Source organism: Scyliorhinus canicula, chromosome 12 (assembly GCF_902713615.1).
Source record: "Scyliorhinus canicula chromosome 12, sScyCan1.1, whole genome shotgun sequence".
NCBI lineage: Eukaryota > Metazoa > Chordata > Chondrichthyes > Carcharhiniformes > Scyliorhinidae > Scyliorhinus > Scyliorhinus canicula.
Window position 1 is genome coordinate 36,787,053 of NC_052157.1, and position 24,441 is coordinate 36,811,493.

Here is a 24,441-nt window from a genome sequence, read left to right on the forward strand (position 1 = left end):
GCTTCTCCAAGCAAACGCTGCTGAATGCTGTCCTCATTAATGCCACAAACGTGTCTGTCCCGAAGCATGTCTTCCAAAGCTGCACCAAATTTGCAATGTTCAGGGAACTGGCCCAACTCAGCAACAAAACTAGTTACAGACCGTCCGGTCTTCTGAAAATGACTATGGAATTTGAAACATTTTACAAATACTGAGGGCTTAGAATTGTGGTGATCCTGAATGAATTTAATGAAACCCACAAATGAAATGTCTCCCGGTTTCCATGGTATAGCTAAATTTTTCACTAGCTTGTAAGTCTTTGCCCCAAACGCACTTAAGAAAATTAGATGCTTTCTAGCCTCGTCTGCGATCCCATTTGCCATGAAAACGTGTTTCAACATTTACACATATTCAGTCCACTTCTCTTTCTCTTCCACAATCTCACTGATAGACCCAAACATAGCCATGGTGCTGCTTATCTTCCATCTGTAAACTTAGCAAAACTTCATGTTGAATGCGCTGAAACTCAATTTTTTCGATTTTCACCACCAAAAGGATGCACTAACTTGACCACAAAAATGTAGTGAAAAAGGCGTTATAAGTTAATCTTCTTTAATATATAAAGATAACAAAGTTTAAAATACAATATGGACTCAGAAATTAGAGCAGCTGTTTAACATTGAATTAACGGTAATGGAATAGAATTAGAACTAGCAAGAGTTAAATGTGAATATACACAGGTAACAACAATGAATGATGTCACAGTACTTACTGATGACATCAGCAATGGATTTAAATAAGAAGATGCATAATAACAACACTCTATAACAGACACTATGATAGATATTCACCACTCGATCATTAATTCAGCAAGATGTGGGTGGCAACTCAAACGTTCGAGTATCAAGGATTATCCTCCACTCTCTCCCAATGACCTGCTGTGGGATTCTGACATCTATCTCATCATATGGAATAATTCTCACCTGCAAAGATCGCAGACAGCTTTGTTGGGATGTAAAGGTTTCGAGAATTGTTTGTCCCTTTCTCCATGTTGTGTGAGGTTTTTAGTAGAGGAGGCCATCTGAATTTGAATAGCTCCAAACTGGCTCATATTCATGTCTTCTGAGTACAACCAAAATGACCGATTATGGGTCACCACATAAATCATCAAAGTTCACCAATAATTCACTGGACAGTGCATTGGTTTTGCCCCCAGGCGGTGATACACACAGGTTTAAGTTCACATTTATGATTAGAAGCCCATATTTAAAACCTCCTGTGGATCAGTGGAAATAAGCAACCTATCATCGATTTGTGACTACATCAAGGCATTCTTCAGCATCACAAAGAGGATTGTTATTGCTAGGAAATGAACCATTCTTCAATTGACTGATTTAATACACTTGGTTTTACTTTATAATTGGCTTCAATTGACTGCTTTGATCTGCCCTTGGTAAATACGGCAGTCAATTGAAGCCACACAGGTGTGTCCTGCTCTCCTGTAATTGAATGAATTTGGACTCAATTAAACTGAATTTGAAGAAATTTAAAGTGATTACAACAGCAGCAGGAGACTCGCAAACGGGGTCAGACCTTAATTGACGGCTGATCACTGCAGGTACAGTTGGTTAATGTCTAATAACGTGACTGTGGGGCGACTGACTGGACGCTATGTGATGAACACTCCACCCCATTCAAAAACATACACCTCCCCCCCAACGGCAAACAGTTTCAAGGGATTGAACCTCAGGCTTGAGGCACAGGGTGGGCGGATTTAGACCGAAACCACAGGCCATGTTTTTCTGCCAACTTGCATCCTCATCTACGACTCCACATGGTTTTTAGTTGGGCTAGCTCTGTTACTGGGTCTCTGCAATGTTGCTCTATTCCAGGAGGCATGCAAGAGTGACTTTGAGTGTTGTTTTTGGATTCCGTCATCTGTGAAGTAGATGGTCTTTGCTTGCCACCCATTCAAGATATGGTCGAGATCAGAAATTTGGCAAATGAGACAATACAGATACAACAGTAAAAGGCAAAATACTGCGGATGATGGCATCTGAAACAAGAACAGAGGATGCTAGAAAATCTCAGTCGGTCCGGCAGCATTTGTCAGGCAAGGAAGCAGAGTTATTGTTTTGAATCCTTTGGCTGTCCATCAGAATGAAGAGCCAAAGGACTTTGAAACGTTGACCTTGTGTTTGCTCCTTACAGACGCTGCCAACCTCCAGAGTTTTTTCAGCATTTTCTGTTTTTGAATACTAACACAAATCTCTGTCCAACATCTTAGACATGCAAGATGGCTACTTTTACCGATCCATTTTAATTTAGAACATATTACTAAACATCATGTAAAACACATCTTTGTTCACTAAAACAAAATATTATTAAGAAACAGGCTAATGCCATTTGAAATTATCTCTCATTGCTGCTCGTTTTAGTTTGATCCATATTAGTTCTTTGTAGTTCTTTGCCTCTTCCATGTTTCTAGTTTGCATTCTGCATCAAAAAATTTAATCACAGATAAACTCATTAATCATTAATCTAATTGTTTGACTTGTGCTTGTGGCTGTACCCACGTGGATGCAGAGTGACTCTGATTAATATCAAACACTTCCAACATCTGGTCAAAGTGAGCGAGATTCAGAGCTTGGGACTGGTCTTAAACTGGTCTTTTACGGCAGCACGGTGGCCTAGTGGTTAGCACAACCACCTCACGGCGTTGAGGTCCCAGGTTCGATCCCGGCTCTGGGTCACTGTCCGTGTGGAATTTGCATATTCTCCCCGTGTCTGCGTGGGTTTCGCCCCCACAACCCAAAAATGTGCAGAGTAGGTGGATTGTCCACGCTAAATTGCCCCTTAATTGGAAGAAATAATTGGGTAATCTAAATTTATTTTTAAAAACTGGTCTTTTACATGCTGCAGAGGATTCAGAGTGTCCACCAATACAATATAGGCAGTCAAATCAAGCAGGTTATTTTTCTTTTGATAGTTCAGAGAGTGAAGAGTTAAATTTGCGAACTCCAAGTTCCTCAGGTCAAGGACTTTTACTGTGTTTACACCAGCGATGGTGCAAGTTAGAGCACAGGTGTAGCTGATAGCAGTGAGTGGCAGCATAGTATAGAGATAAAGAAACAGATGCGGGGAGGGCAGGACTGCAGGGTATTTAAGGGAGAGAACATAATGTACTCACGCAACCGAAGGCATTGCAGATTCCACAAACAGTTTTATTAAAACTAAACATTGTTTGAATAGTTTTAGAAGGAAGAGCCATTTTGTTTTCAAGTGATTTTGAAGCCAAGAATTCCGTTTCGAATTCACATCTTGCGCTGCCTCTATGATCATTGTTCTTTTTTGTTTCAAACCATCTTCCCCTTCAAAATTGTTTGGACTACTGAAACCCACTTAAAACGCGGCAAAGTGATTTTACAACTTGCATATTTGAGAAAAGATCCTGAATAGTTTCTGCAGTGATTGTCACCTGGGTTGTAAAGTGTGCAAATAAATTTGAACTTTGGACTCGAACCGAAGTGGGGGAGAGAAAATGAAAAAGATTTTTTTTTTTAATATCAAAGACGGTGAATGAGCACTCTTGCTGTTATATGAACACAGAATGGAAGATGAATTGATGAACACAGGTTGCAGTGTATTAACCTCCGGATTGATGTTACCTTGGACAGAATTCTCCGGCCGTTGCGATTCATTTTTCTCGCTGGCAGTGCATCGCCGCTCAAGGGTTACCCGGTGCCATGTGGTGGCTTCAATGGGAAATCCCATTGACAAGCGACAGGAGTATAGAATCTCGCCGCCAACAAACAGCACGCCGCCCAGAAACACGTAACTGGGGGACCGGAGAATCCAGCCTAAATATCTACTGATGAATCAATTCAATCTGTGAGCAGACTCTATTTTGGAATTCAAATAAAAAACATAATATTTTAATTGAAACATGTTATATACTTATACTATTTGTAAATGAATAGGAACTGATTGCTCTGGGGCCGTACATCTGGCATACTACATTTTACTGCTACGCTCCAGTCATGTGCTGAGTGACAGTAACCGATATTTTCCAGTCATTCCTGCCGAGGGATCTTCCAAGTCCTGCCGATGGCATGGCATGGAAAATCCCACCCAATGTGTCAGTCCACCAGCCGCAAGGTTTTTCTCATTCTTTCGTGGGATGTGGGCTATGCTGGCAAGGTCAGCAATTGTTGCCCATCCTTAATTGCTCTTGAACCAAGTGGCTTGCTCAGGCATTTTAGAGGCAGTCACTATTCAAACACATTGCGGTGAGTCTCGTCGCGTGTCGACCATAATGGGTAAAGACGGTGGATTTCCTTCCCTAAAGGAAGTATACACACATGAAGCTCCAGCATTTTGAGTCCATTGCGTAATTATTTCAAATTTAGGGGAACCAGAAGAAATAACAAAATATAAAGGACGAGTTAAGCATTCTATGTGACACCGCAATGCAACTTGTCAGTCCAAAATGAGGTTTGAAACTTAATAATCTTCACTTTCAATGTTAAATTGAAGGAGCAATCAAACACATCTGGAAAGAATGTAAATATGACTGACGCTAATTCCTATTAAATGATTATCACTGAATTACAGTACAGGAGGAGGCCATTGTGTCTGTATTGGCTTTTTAAAAGAACTATCTAATTGGTCCCATTCCCCTGGACTTTCCACACAGCTGCTCCAGGTATTTAGCCAATTCACTTCTGCAAGTTATTTTAAGGTTTTTTTTCTACCACCTTTTCGGGCAGCACATTCCAAATCTTAATAGAGTGATGGAAATAAATGAAAAAAAGAAAGGTTTGTGTTTATTCAGCACCTTTCATGAGCCCAGGACACCACAATGCATTTAGAATCATAGAGGCACAATAACACAGTGGTTAGCACTGTTGCTACACAGCGCCAGGGTTCCAGGTTCGATTCCTGGCTTGGGTCACTGTCTGTGCGGTGTCTGCACATTCTCCCCCTGTCTGCGTGGGTTTCCTCCGGGTGCTCCGGTTTCCTCCCACAAGTCCTGAAAGACGTGCTTGTTAGTTAATTTCTCCCTCTGTGTACCCGAACGGGTGCCAGAATGTGTCGACCAGGGGCTACGAGCCTACTTGTGACAATGAAGATCTTTTTTTAAAATTGCTCGATGCAAAATGAGGCCATTCAACCCATCTAGTGTGCACCGACCCTCCTCCCTAGGCCCTCACCCCCAAACTATCCCCGTAGCCCAGTAACACCATCTAATCTTTTGGACACTAAGGGGCAATTCAGCATTGCCAAGCCACCTAACCTGAACTGGGGGAGGAATGCGGAGCACCCGGAGGAAACCCATGCAGACATGGGGGGAAAGTGAAAACTGCTCACAGGCAGTCACCCAAGGCCAGAATTGAACACAGCTCCCTGGCACTGTGAGGCAGCAGTGCTAACCACTGTGCCACCATGCTCCCCCACTTCATGGCCATTGAGGTGTCATTGAGATGTATTTACTGCTGTAATGTAGTTAATATAAAATTCTTGTCGGACTTGCTAGCGTCGATACAGAAAGGATCTTTCCCCTGTCTTGAGATTCCAGGAATCCAGGGGTTCACAGTCCCAGATAAACGGTTGGCAATTTAGGACTGAGATGAGGAGAAATTCCTTGACTCAAAGGTATATAGGGCGCGATTCTCCCAAAACGGGAGAAATCGTAAGGCTGGCGTCAAACCCAGGCGGGTTTGACGCCAGCGCGCCCCTTCCCGACCGGGAACCGATTCTGGTCCCCGGTCGGGGCTAGCAGCCCGACGCCGTAAGCTCCGGCATCACGGGCTTAACGAATTTCGTTAAGCCCGCTTGCCGGAGTTAGCGCCGGCTGACGCGTCATATGACGTCAGCCGCGCATGCGCGGATTGGAAGACTCCAACCCGCGCATGCGCGGATGACGTCATCGCGTATTTGCGCGAAACCCGCGCATGCGCGGGCCGGGATGCCCCTCAGCCGCCCCGCGAATGGATACTGCGGGGCGGTGGAAGGAGAAATAGTGGGCGGGCATCGGGCCCGCTGCCCGCGATCGGTGCCCACTGATCGCGGGCCCATGGCACCCTTGGCACGGCCGTGGTACTGCCGTGCCAATCGGTGCCATGGTTATAAAAAGCGAGTTGTTCCCGCTGTTTTTACGAACGGCCAGACCAGGTGTGTTTGCCGTTCGTAAAAACAGCGTAAAGGGCTGGGACTTCGGCCCATCTATCAGCTGTGAATCGCTGCCGGCCGTAAAAAAACGGCGGCAGCGATTCGTGTCGGGAGTTGGGCGGGGGGGGGGGGGTGGAGAATAACGGGAGGGCGGGAAAAATGTCGGGAAGGCCCTCCTGCTATTCTCCGACCCGTCGTGGGGGGCGGAGAATCGCGCCCATAATTTTTTTAAATTCTCTAACTCAGAGAGCAGTGGATGCACAATCATTTATTATATTTGAGATAGAGAAAGGTAGATTTTTTGGACACTAAGAGAACTTCGGGCTATGGGGATAGTCTGGGAAAGTAGAGGTTGAAGGTGAGCTATGGCCACTTTGAACAGGGAGCAGGCCTAAAGGGTTGAATGACCTACAGCAGTTCTCATTTCTCCTGTTCTTTATGAAACACAGTAGCTGATCTGTCCATGACAAGATTCCATGAGAAACAAAACGATCCCAAGCAGATTTTCTTGATCTTGATTTGGGAAAAATAATGGCAAAAGAAACCAGGGAAAACTCATCTGTCCTTTCTTCAAAATCATGTCACGGGACCTTGTGCATCCACCTGAGTGAATAGGCAGGACTTCATTCTAACACCTCATCTGAAAGATGGCCCCTCTGACAGTGCAGCACTCCCACAGTATTTAACTGGAAATGTCAGCCTAGAATTTGTGCTCAAGTATCTGGAGTTGAGCTTCAACCCACACTCTTCTGATTCTGAGGTAAAAACATTAAGTGGATTGCTACAAAAAGGTATCAAATCAGAATCTTCACACGTGGAGAATCTGCACAGTGTCAACAGACTCATTTCATGTTGGCAACTGGTGCTGCTTCAGGTAACAGCTGGATTAAGATGAAGATGATGATTTCCACACACAGCACACAGGCCTCGTGGCGAGGGACTTGAACTTCACCAGAATTACCATCTTTGCATGTGCAAAAAATGTTGAGAACATCCTGCTTTGGGTCATGGCATTTAAAAAAATGATCGAGAGGGCAGTGACCTATTCCAGTCGTACCCTGACTTGTTGCATTATGCATCACAAATGCATTGAGATGGTTTAATTATTCATACAACGCTCGATGTAACTGGGTCAAGTAAATGAGAAACAAGCAAAAATGGAGAGGGGAATAATATTACAGAGAAATATCACGCATTTTCATGAATATTAAATAGGTGGAAAGCCAAGTCCTCTTTTGCCATGTTCAGTGCTGCTGAATTGGAACAGATGTTGCCAGGAAGGCTTCATCCATCATTAGGTCATCAGAAACTTTGTGCCACATTTAATCTTTTGATCGCCCAATTAAGGGCTGAAGTCCTTTCTCCCAAGAAGGGCGAAAGAGGTGACTGATTGACTAAAGATACACATTGATGCATGTGTCACCATTAAAGCCCCCCTCCCCACTTTAGAGAATCTTGGCAGTTGGGGAAAGTCCTTTTCCTCTCAGTGTTGTGGTTCTGCAGGTAAAAAGTTTGCTTTGGCAAATGTGGTATCAGGCACCTAATTGCATGCTCCAGTCTGATTCACCGCATAGGCAACAGGGACTATGGGCCTGAATTTGACTCGCTTACAGATTCTCCGGTCCCCCAGCCACGTGTTTCTCGGTTGCACGCCGTTCGCTGGCGGCGGCAGGAAACCCTGTTGTCAACAGCAGGACCAGAAGGTCCCGCTGTCAACGGCCAATGATGAACGGCCTTCACTGCTATGAAACACGCAGCAGGGAAGTTCTGCCCAATGACACTGTTGTAATCTAGAAAATATAGCTTCCAATTTGATAATTGCCAGATCATCTGTTTTTAAAAGCATTAGCTGAAGGATGACTATTCTATATGAGAACTTCCCTCCTCTTCTTTAAAAGGGATCTTTTACGTCCACCTCAAAGGACAGAAGGGCCTTGGTTTAATGTCCCAATCCCAATTGTTGTACATCTTACATGCACCATTCCTTTAGTACTTCACTGGAATATAAACCTACATCTTGTGCTCAATCTCTGGACTGTGGGCGCGATCCAATGGCCACGCTGCACCGGAAAAGCAGCTAACTGAAGTTCAGCCTGGCCTGGAGTCCCCGCTCCCGGGATCTAACACGGCTCGCAGCGCCTCACGAGATCCAACACGATCTCGCGAGATGTTGCGATGTGAATCCTGCCCATTGTGGGCTGGATCTCTTTTCGGCAAATCTGTATATCAGAGCAAGACAGTTGGTCTCATTCTAATGTGCATATTCCTGAGATGCCCGAAGCTTTGGGATTCATCCCTTTGATTCGGAGACCTTGGGTGAGCGCCGTTCAGCACTGGTCCCCACAAACGAGGACTTGATGGAACAGAACTTTCGGGGGTCTCCCAGGGAATTGGAGGCCCCCAGCTGCATGCCCTTTGGGCATGGTGGTGCCCTGGCACTGCTGGTGCCACCTGGGCAGGCACCCTGGCAATGCCAGTGTGGCATCCTGGCAGTGCCACCTGGGTACCAGCTGGGCACTGCTGAGGTGCCCAGTTGGCACTGCCAGCTGGCATGAGCACTGCCAGGTTGGTACTGCCAAATGCCTAGCTGGCATTCTTTGCACATGTGTGATTGGGCTGGGGTGGCCGACCATAATGTATTTGGACAGTGCGGGGCGGGAGGTCAAAGATTGCTTCAGGGGTCTTGCTACATTGGGGCGTTCTGCCGAGTGGAGCATCCCACTGTACAAACGGGGCCATGTGAGGCCTTGGCTGCACATTCCCCGTTGAGACCCCTTATACAACATGAGTCGCGTTGAACAGCCACGTGCTTCTCGGCACTGCAAGCGCCGGGAAACATGCGGCGAAATGCGCTCGCCGGGGGACTTTGTTCTCATTTGTATGAATCGAGCCCTGTCTCTTGAACCTATAATGTTTTGACTCGGTTGGGAAAATGCTGCCAAATGAACCACAGGTGACGTCTAACAATGAAGTATGGCCCAGTATTGAGCAGTGCATAGACCAGCAATCACAGTTTAATTTTGGTTTCAACGGCTCCGTTAAGGGGGAGGCTCCGTTAAGGGGGAACCATAGGTTCGTCCCGGGGAACATTGATGGGGGATTTCAGGGTTGGCACAGAGCGGGCATCAGACAGCTGAGGGACCTGTTTATTGATGGGAGGTTTGCGAGCCTGGGGGAGTTGGAGAAATTTGAGCTCCCCCCGGGGAACATGTTCAGGTATCTGCAGGTAAAGGCATTTGGTAGGTGGCAGGTGGAGGGATTCCCTTCGCTTCCCGCGAGGGGGGTGAGCGACAGGGTGCTTTTGGGGGTTTGGGTTGGAGAGGGGAAGATATCTGATATCTACAAGGTTATGCAGGAGGCGGAGGAGGCGTCAGTAGAGGAGCTAAAAGCTAAGTGGGAGGGGGAACTGGGGGAACAGATCGAAGACGGGACATGGGCTGATGCCTTGGAGAGGGTTAATTCTTCCTCCTCGTGTGCGCGGCTTAGCCTCATCCAATTCAAGGTGCTGCACTGGGCCCACATGACTGGGACAAGGATGAGTAGGTTCTCTGGGGGTGAAGACAGGTGTGTCAGGTGCTCGGGGAGTCCAGCGAACCATGCCCATATGTTCTGGGCATGCCCGGCACTGGAGGAGTTCTGGAAGGGGGTGGCGAGGATGGTGTCGAGGGTGGTGGGATCCAGGGTCAAGCCAGGATGGGGACTCGCGATTTTTGGGGTTGGGGTGGAGCCGGGAGTGCAGGAGGCGAAAGAGGCCGGTGTGCTGACCTTTGCGTCCCTAGTAGCCCGGCGAAGGATCTCGCTACAATGGAAGGATGCGAGGCCCCCAAGCGTGGAGACCTGGATCAATGACATGGCGGGTTTCATTAAGCTCGAGAAGGTCAAATTCGCCCTGAGAGGGTCGGTACAAGGGTTCTTTAGGCGGTGGCAACCTTTTCTCGACTTTCTGGCTCAACGATAGGGTACAGGGACAGTAGCAGCAGCAACCCGGGGGGGAGGGGGGGAAGGGGGAGGGAAACGGGGGGGGCGGACAATGACTATGTTTGTTTATTTAATTTTAATTTATTTTTAAGTTCTTTTGTTGTTCATTGGGGTTGGGGGGGGGGTGGGGGGATGTGATACATACGGTCTGGGGGTGTTACAGTTATTATGGGTTATTTTGTTGCATTTCATTGTTTGTCGTTATGTTTTATATTTTCTGTAAAAAATTCCAATAAAAATTATATTTTAAAAAAAAAAAATTTTTGGTTTCAACAGGGGCTGAATGTATAAAGTGTTGCTGTATGTTAACACACATATATATCACAGAGCTTTTATAATTTTTTCATTAACTGGGGTCTGAATGACTCAGGTACAAACCATTAAAAGTGCTTCCACAACTCATTATTTAACACAATATACTTCAGATGTCAACTAGGCCTCAGGCTTCTCTCGTGGACTGCACAGACCTCCAGCACCCAAAGCATCACAGCACTGGCAACACCAAATAGTTTTTTTGTTTGAATTGTGGTGCAAGATCCCTTTAAGTTTCTGCTATGCACTATTATATCCCACAGTGCCACTGACAAGCAAGCTCCCAATGGCAGGCACACTTTATTGGAACTTATGATTGTTGGACAGATGTTCTAATGGTGCCAATCTGCCATCACTCCAATGGGAGTGTGCCTCTTTGCCAATGCATGCCTCCCATCTGCTCAGACCCTGAGATCAGTTCTCAGGCGTGGGATTTTGAAGAGCTTTCGCCTCGCATTATTTCTTCCATCAGCATCTCCAAGGCTTCTTTTGAAAGTACAGATAATTCTTTTGCCAAATCAACAACTTATGTTTATGTAAGTTTGAACATCTTTCAAAATATCCCATGATGCTTCACAGCAGCATGATCAAACAAAGTTTGATACATTAAGAAAAGTGATTGGAATTAAGGCATTGGAATTGGAGGAACACAGATTTCGCTCGGAGTGTTGTAGGGTTGGTGGAGGTTGCAAAGATAGGGAGAGACAAGGTGAAGGGAGTTGAAAACAAGGTTGCTCCTTCTCCGAGCATCCATGCAGTCAGCCGCATGCAATTTAGCACAACCAACCCCCATAAGGCCATTCTAATTCAGCCTTGCTCTGAGCACATTCCACAAGGCCTCTCAACTGAACTATTGGCATGAGCACCAAACTTTATACCAAAAATGCAACCTATCTCCCCAAATGGAGAAAATCAAATTCGCTATCCAAGGGTCAGACGATGGCTTCCACAGAACGTGGGAGCCATTCACCCAATTGTTCTGGGACCTGTTTGTGGCCAACGAACAAGCAGAAGAATAGCCAGGTAGCCAAGAATCAGGGGAAAGTAGTCAAAGCATGAAAGGGAGAGATAGACCGGGAGAGGGGGGGGGGGTTGGGAAACAGCTAAACCTAAAAGCGAACCACAGGAGGGAGCGAGTGGGGGGGGGAGAGGGAAGCGACAGAGAACAAGAGAGGAGAACCAGGGAGGTGGGAGGGAGGCAGGGGAATGACAGCCAGAAGGAGGGCACAGGATACAATAACAAACTTGGCATCTCCAGCAACAGAGAACAAGGAGAATACAGGCAAAAGATGGGAGGAATGGCTGAAGCAGAGGTGAGCGCAAGACGACAATGCCAGTGAGATTCATCCGGGAGAAGTAAGTGACTACACCAACACCAAACCCATTTGAGTATTGACCACTGTAATTGTTTCTCCGGCACCCAAAGGTATATTTACCTCCCCAGTCTCCACCCCCTCCCCTCCCCACAAACAGTTGCCTACTTATGTGTTGTAAATAATTTTGTCAGTTGAACAGAGTTGCTGCTGTTGAGCTGATGCACAATATCCTACCAGTTATTCTATGTTATTTTTTATTTCCTTTTTTATTATTACTTTTTTTTGTATGTTTGGGTGTGCTCTTCTCTTTTGTTTATGTATATACATATATATATTTCTTATTCTGTGTACATAACAGCAAATATACTTTGTTCAAAAACCCAATTAAAAAACATTTATAAAAAAAAATGTAACCTGAGGTTTTAGATCCAAATTTGAATTTAAAAATACATGGGAAGAAAAAGGATGAAATTAAACTAAATGGTGTATTAATTGACAGAACTGCCCATTTCAGAGACTCCCCATTTCAGAGGTCCCCATATCAGAGACTCCAATATTGGAGACCCCATTTCAAAGACACCCATCGCAGAGATCCCACCAATCAGTGACCCCATATCAGAGACTCCCATTTCATAGACCACCCCATCTTTAAAAAAAAACCTCAAACCATTTGATCTGTGAGTCTTATATACACTGTCAAAGATAAAAAGCTTTTGGTAGACTGTCAGAGTAATAGCTTCCAGACAGTCAGGTGCCTGGATTGTTTCTTTTCATTTCCCATCATGCTTGAATGCATTTTAAGTACCCTGCTTTGAAGCAAACCACAATCATCATAAACATCTGGCTATGATTGACAGGTCCTCACCACATCAAAAGACGTTAAGTGCTTTCTGTTGAGAAAAAGATGAAGTGAAAGAACTTATCTCATAATGTTTATAAACATTACGGTTAGCTTCACAGCTAGGGGAGTCTCTGATATGTGGCTGTGATGGGGGGTCTCTGATGGTGGGGTCTCTGTTGGGGGTCTGATGGGGGTTTGGTGGTAGGGAGTCGGGTTACCTTCATGTGTGCACGGGTGGGGGGGAGTGACCCGTAATTCCTGATGTGATGGAGTAGAGAACTTCTCAGTAGGGGGAGCAGGATTTGCATTGTGGGAGGATAAGTACAGCCGCTGGACCGGGCCGTTCACATGGCAAGGGAGACTCAATCGCGACTGGGAACTTCTCCTAATGCCAGCGCAGACCAGGAGCAATTCTACTCCGGCAGGGGAGCTTAATCGTCCAGATGGAAAATCCTGCCCCTAGTCTGTTTGCTAGTTTTTGTTTGTCAAACTGGGGACTTTTAGACTAGATTTATGCCAGTACAAAGTCTATAGTGTCAATGGGGCAACTGTTTTATTGGCAAATATCTGACATGTTATTGAATGCAGTCAAATGATTTATAAAATACCAAGTGCAGCTGCCAGATAGGATGTAATGTAAAAAGGTGATTATGAAATGTGAGATGTGAACCTGATGAATGTATAATCTGGCCAAAGCTTGTCCGTTTAGCACGGGTTTATTGTTTAAATACTTATTAGTACAATGACTATAGATTGAATATGGTCTAGGGCTTCCAGAGTGATTGATTCAGTTGTATAATGTCTGATGTTAGCAATATATTAAAATGTTCATTTGTCAATGTACTTAATACACTCATAATGCATGTCTATATTATGCTGGCTAATATGTACTGTCAGAGAAGTACAAGATAGTCATTTCAGTAAAAAAAAAGACTTGCATTTCCAGAATGCTTTTCACAGTCACCGGATATCTCAAAGTGCTTTATAGCCAATGAAGTGCGGTCACTGTTATGAAATGAGAAATAAAAGTCACCATAGTCCCCGAGGAGCATAGGCTGCTCTCTTTTTTGAGAGAGAGTTGACTGGCGGTGATTCAACCTGAGGGTCACCATACCTCAGGCGAGGGGCAAGGTTGGGTAAGTGGGTCTGTCTTGAATAACCTCAGTCGATACGGGGATTGAACCTGCACTGTCGTTGTGCCACCGCATCATGAACCAGCCATCTAGCCAACTAAACTACCCGACCCCCGAGTCACTGTTACAATGTAGGAAATGTGGCAGCTAATCTGCACACAGCAAAGCTTCCATGGGCAGCGATGTGATAAAAACCCAGGTACTTGTTTCTTGTTATGCCATTGGGAGGCACTAGCTTCGTGGCTAGTAATCAAGAGACCCAGGGTAATGCTCTGGGGACCCGTGTTCGAATCCCACCATGGCAGAATTTGCATTGAGGTTGGCCAGACCTCAAGGGATCACTCCTACCTCTGCACTTCTTCAAGATGGTGCCACATCATCTTCTACATCCATCCAAGCCGGCAATGGGTCCTCAGTTTAACATTTCATCTGAAAGGCGGCACATCTGTCATTGCAGCACTCCCTCAGTACTTCTTCAAGATGGTGCCACATAATCTTTTACATCCATCCAAGCCGGCAATGGGTCCTCAGTTTAACGTTTCATCTGAAAGGCGGCACATCTGTCATTGCAGCACTCCCTCAGTGCTATACCAGAGTGTCAGCCTTGAGCTTTGATCTCATGCCCTGGAGTGGGGCTTGAAACCAGAACATTATGACTGCCAGGCAAGAGGGTTAGCACAGCTAAGCCAGAGGTGGCACTAGGTGAAATAATTAACCATGCACAGAACCTTGGGCAGTTTGTGAGTATTCGAACAGTGTGACTGTGTCTTCCCAATTCATAGCCAGATAAATGGGGCTGGATTTTGCCATGGAAGGTGGGAATCAGGAGGCAGATTTCATACCTGGTCACAAACCTGTTCTGTCTCCAACACTGTGAATAGTGATTTTCAGGGGGTCAGGGTGTTAAAGACTATAGAAATAGGTCTGTTGCCCGGGGAATAGGAATGGAGGTGGGACACAAAGTGAGCACATTCTGGCCTGAATCAGCAACCATTCTTGTAACGAATGTCTGTGCGTTGTTTTACAAAAATGAGGTTGTCTTCACCTTCAAAGTGAAGCTGGGGCAAATGGAGAGCTGGTACCTGCGATAGGGCAGGGAGAGGTAAAAAATCTCATCACTGCTCAGGAGGGGGTTTTTTTGTCCCAAACTCTCACTCTCTTGCAGTAAATAGAAGTGTTTCAGTGCTGCCTCCCATGTTTCTTCCAGGCTGGAGCTTCGGAGAACTCCTAATGGCCGCTCGCACCATGACAACTTCGGGATGGCAGAAGGCAAGATCATAAGGAGCTCCCTAATCACCTCAACATGTCCAAATTAGAACATAGAACATAGAAAACTACAGCGCAGTACGGGCCCTTCGGCCCTCGATGTTGCGCCGACCTGTGAAACCATCTGAAGCCTATCTGACCTACACTATTCCATTTTCATCCATATGTCTATCCAGTGACCACTTAAATGCCCTTAAAGTTGGCGAGTCTACTACTGTTGCAGGCAGGGCGTTCCACACCCCTACTACTCTCTGAGTAAAGAAACTGCCTCTGACATCTGTCCTATATCTATCACCCCTCAATTTAAAGCTATGTCCCCTCGTGTTGGTCATCACCATCCGAGGAAAAAGACTCTCACTGTCCACCCTATCTAACCCTCTGACTATCTTATATGTCTCTATTAAGTCACCTCTCAGCCTTCTCCTCTCTAACAAAAACAACCTCAATTCCCTGAGCCTTTCCTCGTAAGACCTTCCCTCCATACCAGGCAACATCCTAGTAAATCTCCTCTGAACCCTTTCCAAAGCTTCCACATCCTTCCTATAATGTGGTGACCAGAACTGCACGCAGTACTCCAGGTGCGGCCGCACCAGAGTTATGTACAGCTGCAGCATGACCTTGTGGTTCCGAAACTCAATCCCCCTGCTTATAAAGGCTAGCACACCATATGCCTTCTTAACAGCCCTATTAACCTGGGTGGCAACGGCCTAGTGGTTAGCACAACCGCCTCACGGCGCTGAGGTCCCAGGTTCGATCCCGGCTCTGGGTCACTGTCCGTGTGGAGTTTGCACGTTCTCCCCGTGTCTGCGTGGGTTTCGCCCCCACAACCCAAAAATGTGCAGAGTAGGTGGATTGGCCATGCTAAATTGCCCCTTAATTGCAAAAAATAATTGGCTAATCTAAATTTAAAAAAAAAAACCTGGGTGGCAACTTTCAGGGATTTATGTACCTGGATGCCGAGATCAATCTGTTCATCTACACTACCAAGAATCTTGCCATTAGCCCAGTACTCTGCATTCCTGTTACTCCTTCCAAAGTGAACCACCTCACATTTTTCCGCATTTAACTCCATCTGCCACCTCTCAGCCCAGCTCTGCAGCTTATCTATGTCCCTCTGTATCCTATAACATCCTTCAGCACTATTCACAACTCCACCGACCTTCGTGTCATCTGCAAATTTACTAACCCATCCTTCTACACCCTCTTCCAGGTCATTTATAAAAATGACAAACAGCAGTGGCCCCAAAACAGATCCTTGCGGTACACCACTAGTAACTGAACTCCAGGATGAACATTTGCCATCAACCACCACCCTCTGTCTTCTTTCAGCTAGCCAATTACTGATCCAAACCACTAAATCACCTTCAATTCCATACTTCCTTATTTTCTGCAATAGCCTACCGTGGGGAACCTTATCAAACGCCTTACTGAAATCCATATACACCACATCAACAGCTTTACCCTGATCCACCTGTTTGGTCACCTTCTCAAAAAACTCAATAAGTTGTGAGGCATGACCTACCCTTCACAAAACCGTGTTGACTATCGCTAATCAACTTGTTCTTTTCAAGATGATTATAAACCCTATCTCTTATAACCTTTTCCAACATTTTACCCACAACCGAAGTAAGGCTCACAGGTCTATAATTACCAGGGTTGTCTCTACTCCCCTTCTTGAACAAGGGGACAACATTTGCTATCCTCCAGTCTTCCGGCACTATTCCTGTCGACAAAGATGACATAAAGATCAAGGACAAAGGCTCTGCAATCTCCTCCCTGGCTTCCCAGAGAATCCTAGGATAAATCCCATCTGGCCCAGGGGACTTATCTATTTTGACATTTTCCAAAATTGCTAACACCTCCTCCATTTGAAACTCAATTCCATCTAGCCTGGTCGACTGAACCCGAGTGTTCTCCTCGACAACATTGTCTTTCTCCAGTGTAAACACTGACAAAAAATATCCATTTAACGCTTCCCCTATTTCCTCTGATTCCACACACAACTTTACACTACTATCCTTGATTGGCCCTAATCTTACTCTAGTCATTAGAGTAAGGTGGTTAATCACCTCAGCATTTAACAAGGTGGTAATCACCTTTGCATGTTCAATTAACCAAGTGGGTGATTTCACTTTCCCGTCCAGTCCCCACTTCTACTCTATCCTGAGGAAAGTGAACAGTTCAGCAACGGAGGTGACATTCCAGCATGTAGCCTCTCGGTGCCATTTTGCGTAGAGTCCATACTGTGCAGAAGGAAGCCATTTGGCCCATTGGCTTTGAACAACCCTCTGAAAGAGCACCCCACCTCAGCCCACTCCCCCACCCTGCCCCCAGAACCCCACCCAACCTGCACATCTTTGGATACTGAGGGGCAATTTTGCGTGGCCAATCCACATAACCTGCACATCTTTGGACTGTGGGAGGAAACCGGAGCACCCAGAGGAAACCCACACAGACACGGGGAGGACTTTTAAACTCCACAAAGACAGTCACCCAAGCCAGAATCGAACCCGGGTCTCTGGCACTGTGAGGCAGCAGTACTAACCACCGTGCCATCGTGCCGCCAGCCGAACTCTATCCGGTCCTCATTTCAAGTGGGAAAATCCTACCCTTGCTACTTATGGAGCAGACCCAATGGGCCGAATGGCCTAATTCTGCTCCTATATCTTATCAAAAGATTCTTAAAGATTCTTGATATAATTAAATGCTTTATGTTTGGTGTGCTTCATACCCAGTTCCTGACTCTCCAAAGCCTGGCACCAGCTACAAGGCACAAGTCAGGAGTGTGAGGGAATTCTCTCCCCTTGCCTGGATGAGTGCAACAGCCCTCAAGAAGCTTGACACCATCCATGACAAAGCAGTTTGCTTGGTTGGTACCCATTAACAACCTTCAACATTCACTACTTCCATCATTGATGTATGGTGGCATCTACAAGATGCACTGCAAGCAACTCATCAAAATTCACTCGACAGCACCTTCCTGCAACTCATTCCCTAACAGCACTGTGGGTGCACCTACACCACATGGACTTCAGCGGTTCAAAAAGACAACTCACCATCACCTTCTCAAGGACAACTGAGAATGGGCAAAAATTACTGGCCAACCAGCGATGCCCACATCCTAAGAATGTTTTTTTTTAAAGTTGCCTGAAAATGACTCCCTTATAAAAAATGTGGATTGTTTCAGTTGTCACATTTACTAATGTAGAAGTTACTAAGAAGCTAAATAATGAAAATTAATCATCTGTTTTAAAAACTGTACACTTTACAAAATTCCCCGCTCTTCTTCAAAATAGTGAAAGGGCAGGTGAGCTTTAGCATTGCAGACAAAAGACAGCACCCCTAGACAGGAGCAAGTGGATAACTCACTGTCCACTCTGTTTCCCTACCTCACCAAAAAACTATAAATCCAACCCCATGTCTTCCTGCACCTTAATTATTTTTAATAATAATTTTATTTCCAACTCAACAAAATAAACTGTTTGACAAAGAGCAATGTGGCTGGGAATTATGTGGCTGGGAGTTTAGTAAATTAATCCTCTGGACCCGGGGTTTGTTGACTGGCAATTATTTAATCCCATCCACTGCCATTCTTTGTAGTTTGGGTAGCTTTCTCAGGCACTGCAGTGGATAAGGGGGAGGAGTGGGGTCAGGTTGCACAGACCTGGAGAGGGAATCAGGTCAGACCGGGATGGGTAGCACGGTGTCGCAGTGATTAGCACTGTTGCCTCATGGCGCCAAGGTCCCAGGTTCGATCCTGGCTCTGCGTAATTGTCCGTGTGGAGTTTGCACAGTCTCCCCGTGCTTGCGTGGGTTGCGCCCCCACAACCCAAAGATATGCAGGGTAGGTGAATTGGCCATGCTAAATTGCCCCTTAATTGGAAAATAATTAATTGGGTACTCTAAATTTATTTTTTAAAAGGTCAGACCGGGACGGAGGGGAGGGGGTGTCGGGTCAGGGGTCCGGTCGGACAGAGAGCGGGGGATCAGGTCAGGCCAGGAGGGCAGGTGAGAGTCGGGTTGGCTCAGACCAGGAGTGTGGGGAAGCAGGGGCAGTCTAGTTATTGGCCTGGGTGCTGTTGGGCTGGGAGGGAGATTTGGGTTGGACTGGGGGGGTGTTCAAGTCATGGGGGCGGGGTGGGTGTGGAGGAATCGGCTCAGATGTGTGCGTGGAATGTTTTTTCCTCTAACTCTGAGCCATCCAAAGTTAGTGATTTAAATTGTTTCTCTTGGGTGGATTGCAGCCCAGTGCAATTGTCCAGGGGAAGTTCGCATTTCTGGACAATTGCTGGATAAATCCCATACGTGGAAACTAAATGCTAAATTTAGCATAGCTCACGGTAGCATGGTGGTTAGCATCAATGCTTCACAGCTCCAGGGTCCCAGGTTCGATTCCCGGCTGGGTCACTGTCTGTGTGGAGTCTGCACGTCCTCCCAGTGTGTGCGTGGGTTTCCTCCGGGTGCTCCGGTTTCCTCCCACAGTCCAAAGATGTGTGGGTTAGGTGGATTGGCCATGCTAAATTGCCCGTAGTGTAAGGTTAATGGGGGGATTGGTGGGTTACGGGTATACGGGTTACGTGGGTTTAAGTAGGGTGATCATTGCTCGGCACAACATCGAGGGCCGAAGGGCCTGTTCTGTGCTGTACTGTTCTATGTTCTATGTAAATCACTAAACTGATAAGTGATCGCTAAATGCGATGCAGGGGAGCTAGGAAGTTATGGTCAATAATCTTTGAACTGTGTGCAACACATAGATGAGCATTTAAAACAGGAAAAGACGGCTTCATGTTTCAGTGTGGCTCTTAAGCAGATTAAACTTTTAGACTTTGCTCCTGATTCATTCATCTGTCCAAAAATAAAAAGAGTTCATTTGAAACAGTTAAATCAGCAATGCTGAGTCAAAGTAATCCGTCCCCTGCCCCTGGAGACTGGGATAGGTTCAGATGCAATCACCAGCCAGATTTGTCTTGTGAATGTAGAAATGCACTGCCAATCGTTTTATAGTAAGGTGCTGTACAAGTTCTCATTTCACAAATGTACAGATGTATTTCAAGTTAATGTACATAATTGTTTATAATTCTTGAAAATACCAATAAAAAGATTTTTTTTTTAAATTTCGATTTAAAATAAAATCAACATCTCCTCTAAAGTTGTATGGAAGTATCACAGGTGATATTTAAGGTGCCTGCAACCCTTTAACCCTCGGCTTGAAAGAAAATTTACAGTTGACGCCAAAATGCCAGAAATGCCCCAAAATAAAATCTCAAAAGCTGGATTAACCAAATGTTTCTGCCATAAAATAAATCTGAGGCCCTCAGATATTTCAAAAACTTTGCACTGCTTCTAACTGTACATTTAATTTGTTTCATTATTCCTCCTGATGTGCATCCCTTCCCATCACCACTCCCTCACTCCAGATAAAAGCGATCAAATGCTGATCTTAACAATCTCCTATTTCTGTCTCTGTTCCTCAACTCTGGTTCTCTTCCACAGAAAATATTCCCATGGTTACAGCAAGCCAGGACTCACTCAGCATTTCATAGGGTTTTTGAGCGACTATTTCTGTATTTGACCCATTCACCTTCAATTTTCAGATGTTGCTTTGATGAGCCTGATATCTGGCATTCACTGTTTTAAAACAATAATGCTTTCAGCTTTTACTTGCTTTAACACATTTAACGGGAACTCTAGGGCATATTGCCTTTAGTTACTGTTAGTAATAGAATAGGTTTGAGGATAAAATAGGCCATACTTTAGACTTGGAGACTTTTTTGTTAAAATAGTATATGCAGGGAAAAAAAAAAGCTGAACATTGTGATCCCTTTCTAGCACTATTTATTCATGGTGTCTGTCAAAAGACTCTGCTTACCGCAGCAGCATCATCTTGGCAAATAAGTAGTGAGGCTTTCTTTTCTTATATTTGGTATCAGTAATGTTCTGGATGGACTGCAGAGAAGAAATCTGGCCAGCACTCTCATGGTCATGTGACATTTCCCTGCTCAATCTTCCTCTATGCATTTTGTCCAGGCGATTATTTACTGTCTCACACCCTCTACAAGTGCAAAGGAGCAAAATCTGCTTCCTGAAATGTTTAAAAGTAAATTTAAAAAGGAAGGTTTGCATTTATATAGCACCTTTTACCATGTCAGGAAGTCCCAAGACACTTTACAGCCAAATAAGTACTTTTTGAGCTGTAGATACTGTTGTGATATAGGAAATGCAGCAGTCAATTTACTCACAGTGTGGACCCACAAACTGCAATGGGATAATCTGTACTTGGTGAGGTTTGTTGAGAGGTAGATATTGACCATGACATCTGAATGAATTCTTCTACTTCTCTTCAAAATAGTGCCATGGGATTTTTCATGTCCATATTAATAAAAAAAAGCAAAGAAGAAAGAAAAGTACAGCACAGGAACAGGCCCTTCGGCCCTCCAAGCCCGTGCCGACCATGCTGCCCGACTACACTACAATCTTCTACACTTCCTGGGTTCGTATCCCTCTATTCCCATCCTATTCATGTATTTGTCAAGATGCCCCTTAAATGTCACGATCATCCCTGCTTCCACCACCTCCGCCGGCAGCGAGTTCGAGTCGCCCACAACCCTCTTTGTAAAAAACTGGCCTAATACATCTACTCTAAACCTTGCCCCTCGCACCTTAAACCTATGCACCCTAGTAATTGACCCCTCTACCCCGGAGAAAAGCCTCTGACTATCCACTCTGTCTATGCCCCTCATAATTGTGTAGACCTCTATCAGGTCGCCCCTCAACCTCCGTCGTCTCAGTGAGAACAAACCGAGTTTATTTAACCGCTCCTTAAGGTTCAAATGTTCAAAGTCTCATTTGAAGTGCAGCGCCTCCAGCACAGTAGCACTCCATCAGTGCAGAAGAATTCTCATACCTGCCCTATGAGCTGACCCCGCTGCAATTTGCCTTGTGAACCCCATTTTTAACAAGTGGGGTACGCTTTGGATGTTAGAAACAATTCTAATGGAAGATCACCCAACCGGGGGCTAGGAAGTAGTATTTATAGGGCAGCCGCTGCCAGGGGCTAGACAACATCTCGGTAGTTTGGTTGTCGTATAGAAATGTCACTATTTCAAATGCCAGTGGGTATCAGAGAGCAGCTGGATTTTGTGGAATAATTATCGTGTGTGGGAAACTACGTACTAGAGAGATGAAAACAAATTGAAGATTTAAGACAAGATTTGGTCTATTGTTTGGGAAGTAAACAGTTTGAAGATCAGAACATACTAAGACAAATCATTACCTCCCGACGGATGCCCTTACAAAGATAAATTAACCCAGAAGAGACGAGTAATTAATCCAAGGTCCAGTTAATTTTTTGGTCAATGGTAACTTCCAAGAACTTTAAAAGTAGGGGATTCAGTGATGATAATGCCATTTATGTCATACAGGTCTTGCTGCATATGGACATTTGATTGCTTAAGTATCTGCCAAGTCATGATTGTTGCTGAACACAGTGCAGTCATCAGTGAAAATTCCCATTTCTGACCTTATGATGGAAGGAAGGTTATTGATGAAGCAGTGGTTGAGCTGAAGACACCATCCTGGGGAACTCCTGCAGTGATTTCCCGGGACATAAGAACATAAGAACATAAGAACATAAGAACATAAGAACTAGGAGCAGGAGTAGGCCATCTGGCCCCTCGAGCCTGCTCCGCCATTCAATTAGATCATGGCTGATCTTTTGTGGACTCAGCTCCACTTTCCGGCCCGAACACCATAACCCTTAATCCCTTTATTCTTCAAAAAACTATCTATCTTTACCTTAAAAACATGTAATGAAGGAGCCTCAACTGCTTCACTGGGCAAGGAATTCCATAGATTCACAACCCTTTGGGTGAAGAAGTTCCTCCTAAACTCAGTTCTAAATCTACTTCCCCTTATTTTGAGGCTATGCCCCCTAGTTCTGCTGTCACCCGCCAGTGGAAACAACCTGCCCGCATCTATCCTATCTATTCCCTTCATAATTTTAAATGTTTCTATAAGATCCCCCCTCATCCTTCTAAATTTCAATGAGTACAGTCCCAGTCTACTCAACCTCTCCTCATAATCCAACCCCTTCAGCTCTGGGATTAACCTAGTGAATCTCCTCTGCACACCCTCCAGCGCCAGTACGTCCTTTCTCAAGTAAGGAGACCAAAACTGAACACAATACTCCAGGTGTGGCCGCACTAACACCTTATACAATTGCAACATAACCTCCCTAGTCTTAAACTCCATCCCTCTAGCAATGAAGGACAAAATTCCATTTGCCTTCTTAATCACCTGTTGCACTTGTAAACCAACCTTCTGTGACTCATGCACTAGCACACCCAAGTCTCTCTGAACAGCGGCATGCTTTAATATTTTATCGTTTAAATAATAATCCCGTTTGCTGTTATTCCTACCAAAATGGATAACCTCACATTTGTCAACATTGTATTCCATCTGCCAGACCCAAGCCCATTCACTTAACCTATCCAAATCCCTCTGCAGACTTCCAGTATCCTCTGCACTTTTCGCTTTACCACTCATCTTAGTGTCATCTGCAAACTTGGACACATTGCCCTTGGTCCCCAACTCCAAATCATCAATGTAAATTGTGAACAATTGTGGGCCCAACACGGATCCCTGAGGGACACCACTAGCTACTGATTGCCAACCAGAGAAACACCCATTTATCCCAACTCTTTGCTTTCTATTAATTAACCAATCCTCTATCCATGCTACTACTTTACCCTTAATGCCATGCATCTTTATCTTATGCAGCAACCTTTTGTGTGGCACCTTGTCAAAGGCTTTCTGGAAATCCAGATATACCACATCCATCGGCTCCCCGTTATCTACTGCACTGGTAATGTCCTCAAAAAATTCCACTAAATTAGTTAGGCACGACCTGCCTTTTACGAACCCATGCTGCGTCTGCCCAATGGGACAATTTCTATCCAGATGCCTCGCAATTTCTTCCTTGATGATAGATTCCAGCATCTTCCCTATTACCAAAGTTAAACTCACTGGCCTATAATTTCCTGCTTTCTGCCTACCTCCTTTTTTAAACAGTGGCGTCACGTTTGCTAATTTCCAATCCACCGGGACCACCCCAGAGTCTAGTGAATTTCGGTAAATTATCACTAGTGCATCTGCAATTTCCCTAGCCATCTCCTTTAGCACTCTGGGATGCATTCCATCAGGGCCAGGAGACTTGTCTACCTTTAGCCCCATTAGCTTGCCCATCACTCCCTCCTTAGTGATAACAATCCTCTCAAGGATTGACTGACTTCCAGCAACCACAACCATCTTCCTTTGTATTAGGTAAGACTCTAATCAGTGGAGGGTTTTCCCCCTTATTCCTATTGACTCCAGTTTTGCAAGGGCTGCTTGATACCTCACTTGGTCATATGTTGCTTTTGATGTCAAGGTCAATCACTCTCACCTC

At 45.2% G+C, this 24,441-nt stretch overlaps 1 long non-coding RNA gene across 1 annotated transcript; it reads left to right on the forward strand.

Moving 5' to 3' along the window:
• Positions 1-854: 854 nt before the first annotated feature.
• LOC119974641 lies at positions 855-3,924 on the forward strand. Its single transcript, XR_005462544.1, has 2 exons — positions 855-999; positions 3,552-3,924. It is a non-coding gene; the product is annotated as an uncharacterized LOC119974641 (long non-coding RNA).
• The last annotated feature ends 20,517 nt before the right edge of the window (positions 3,925-24,441 follow it).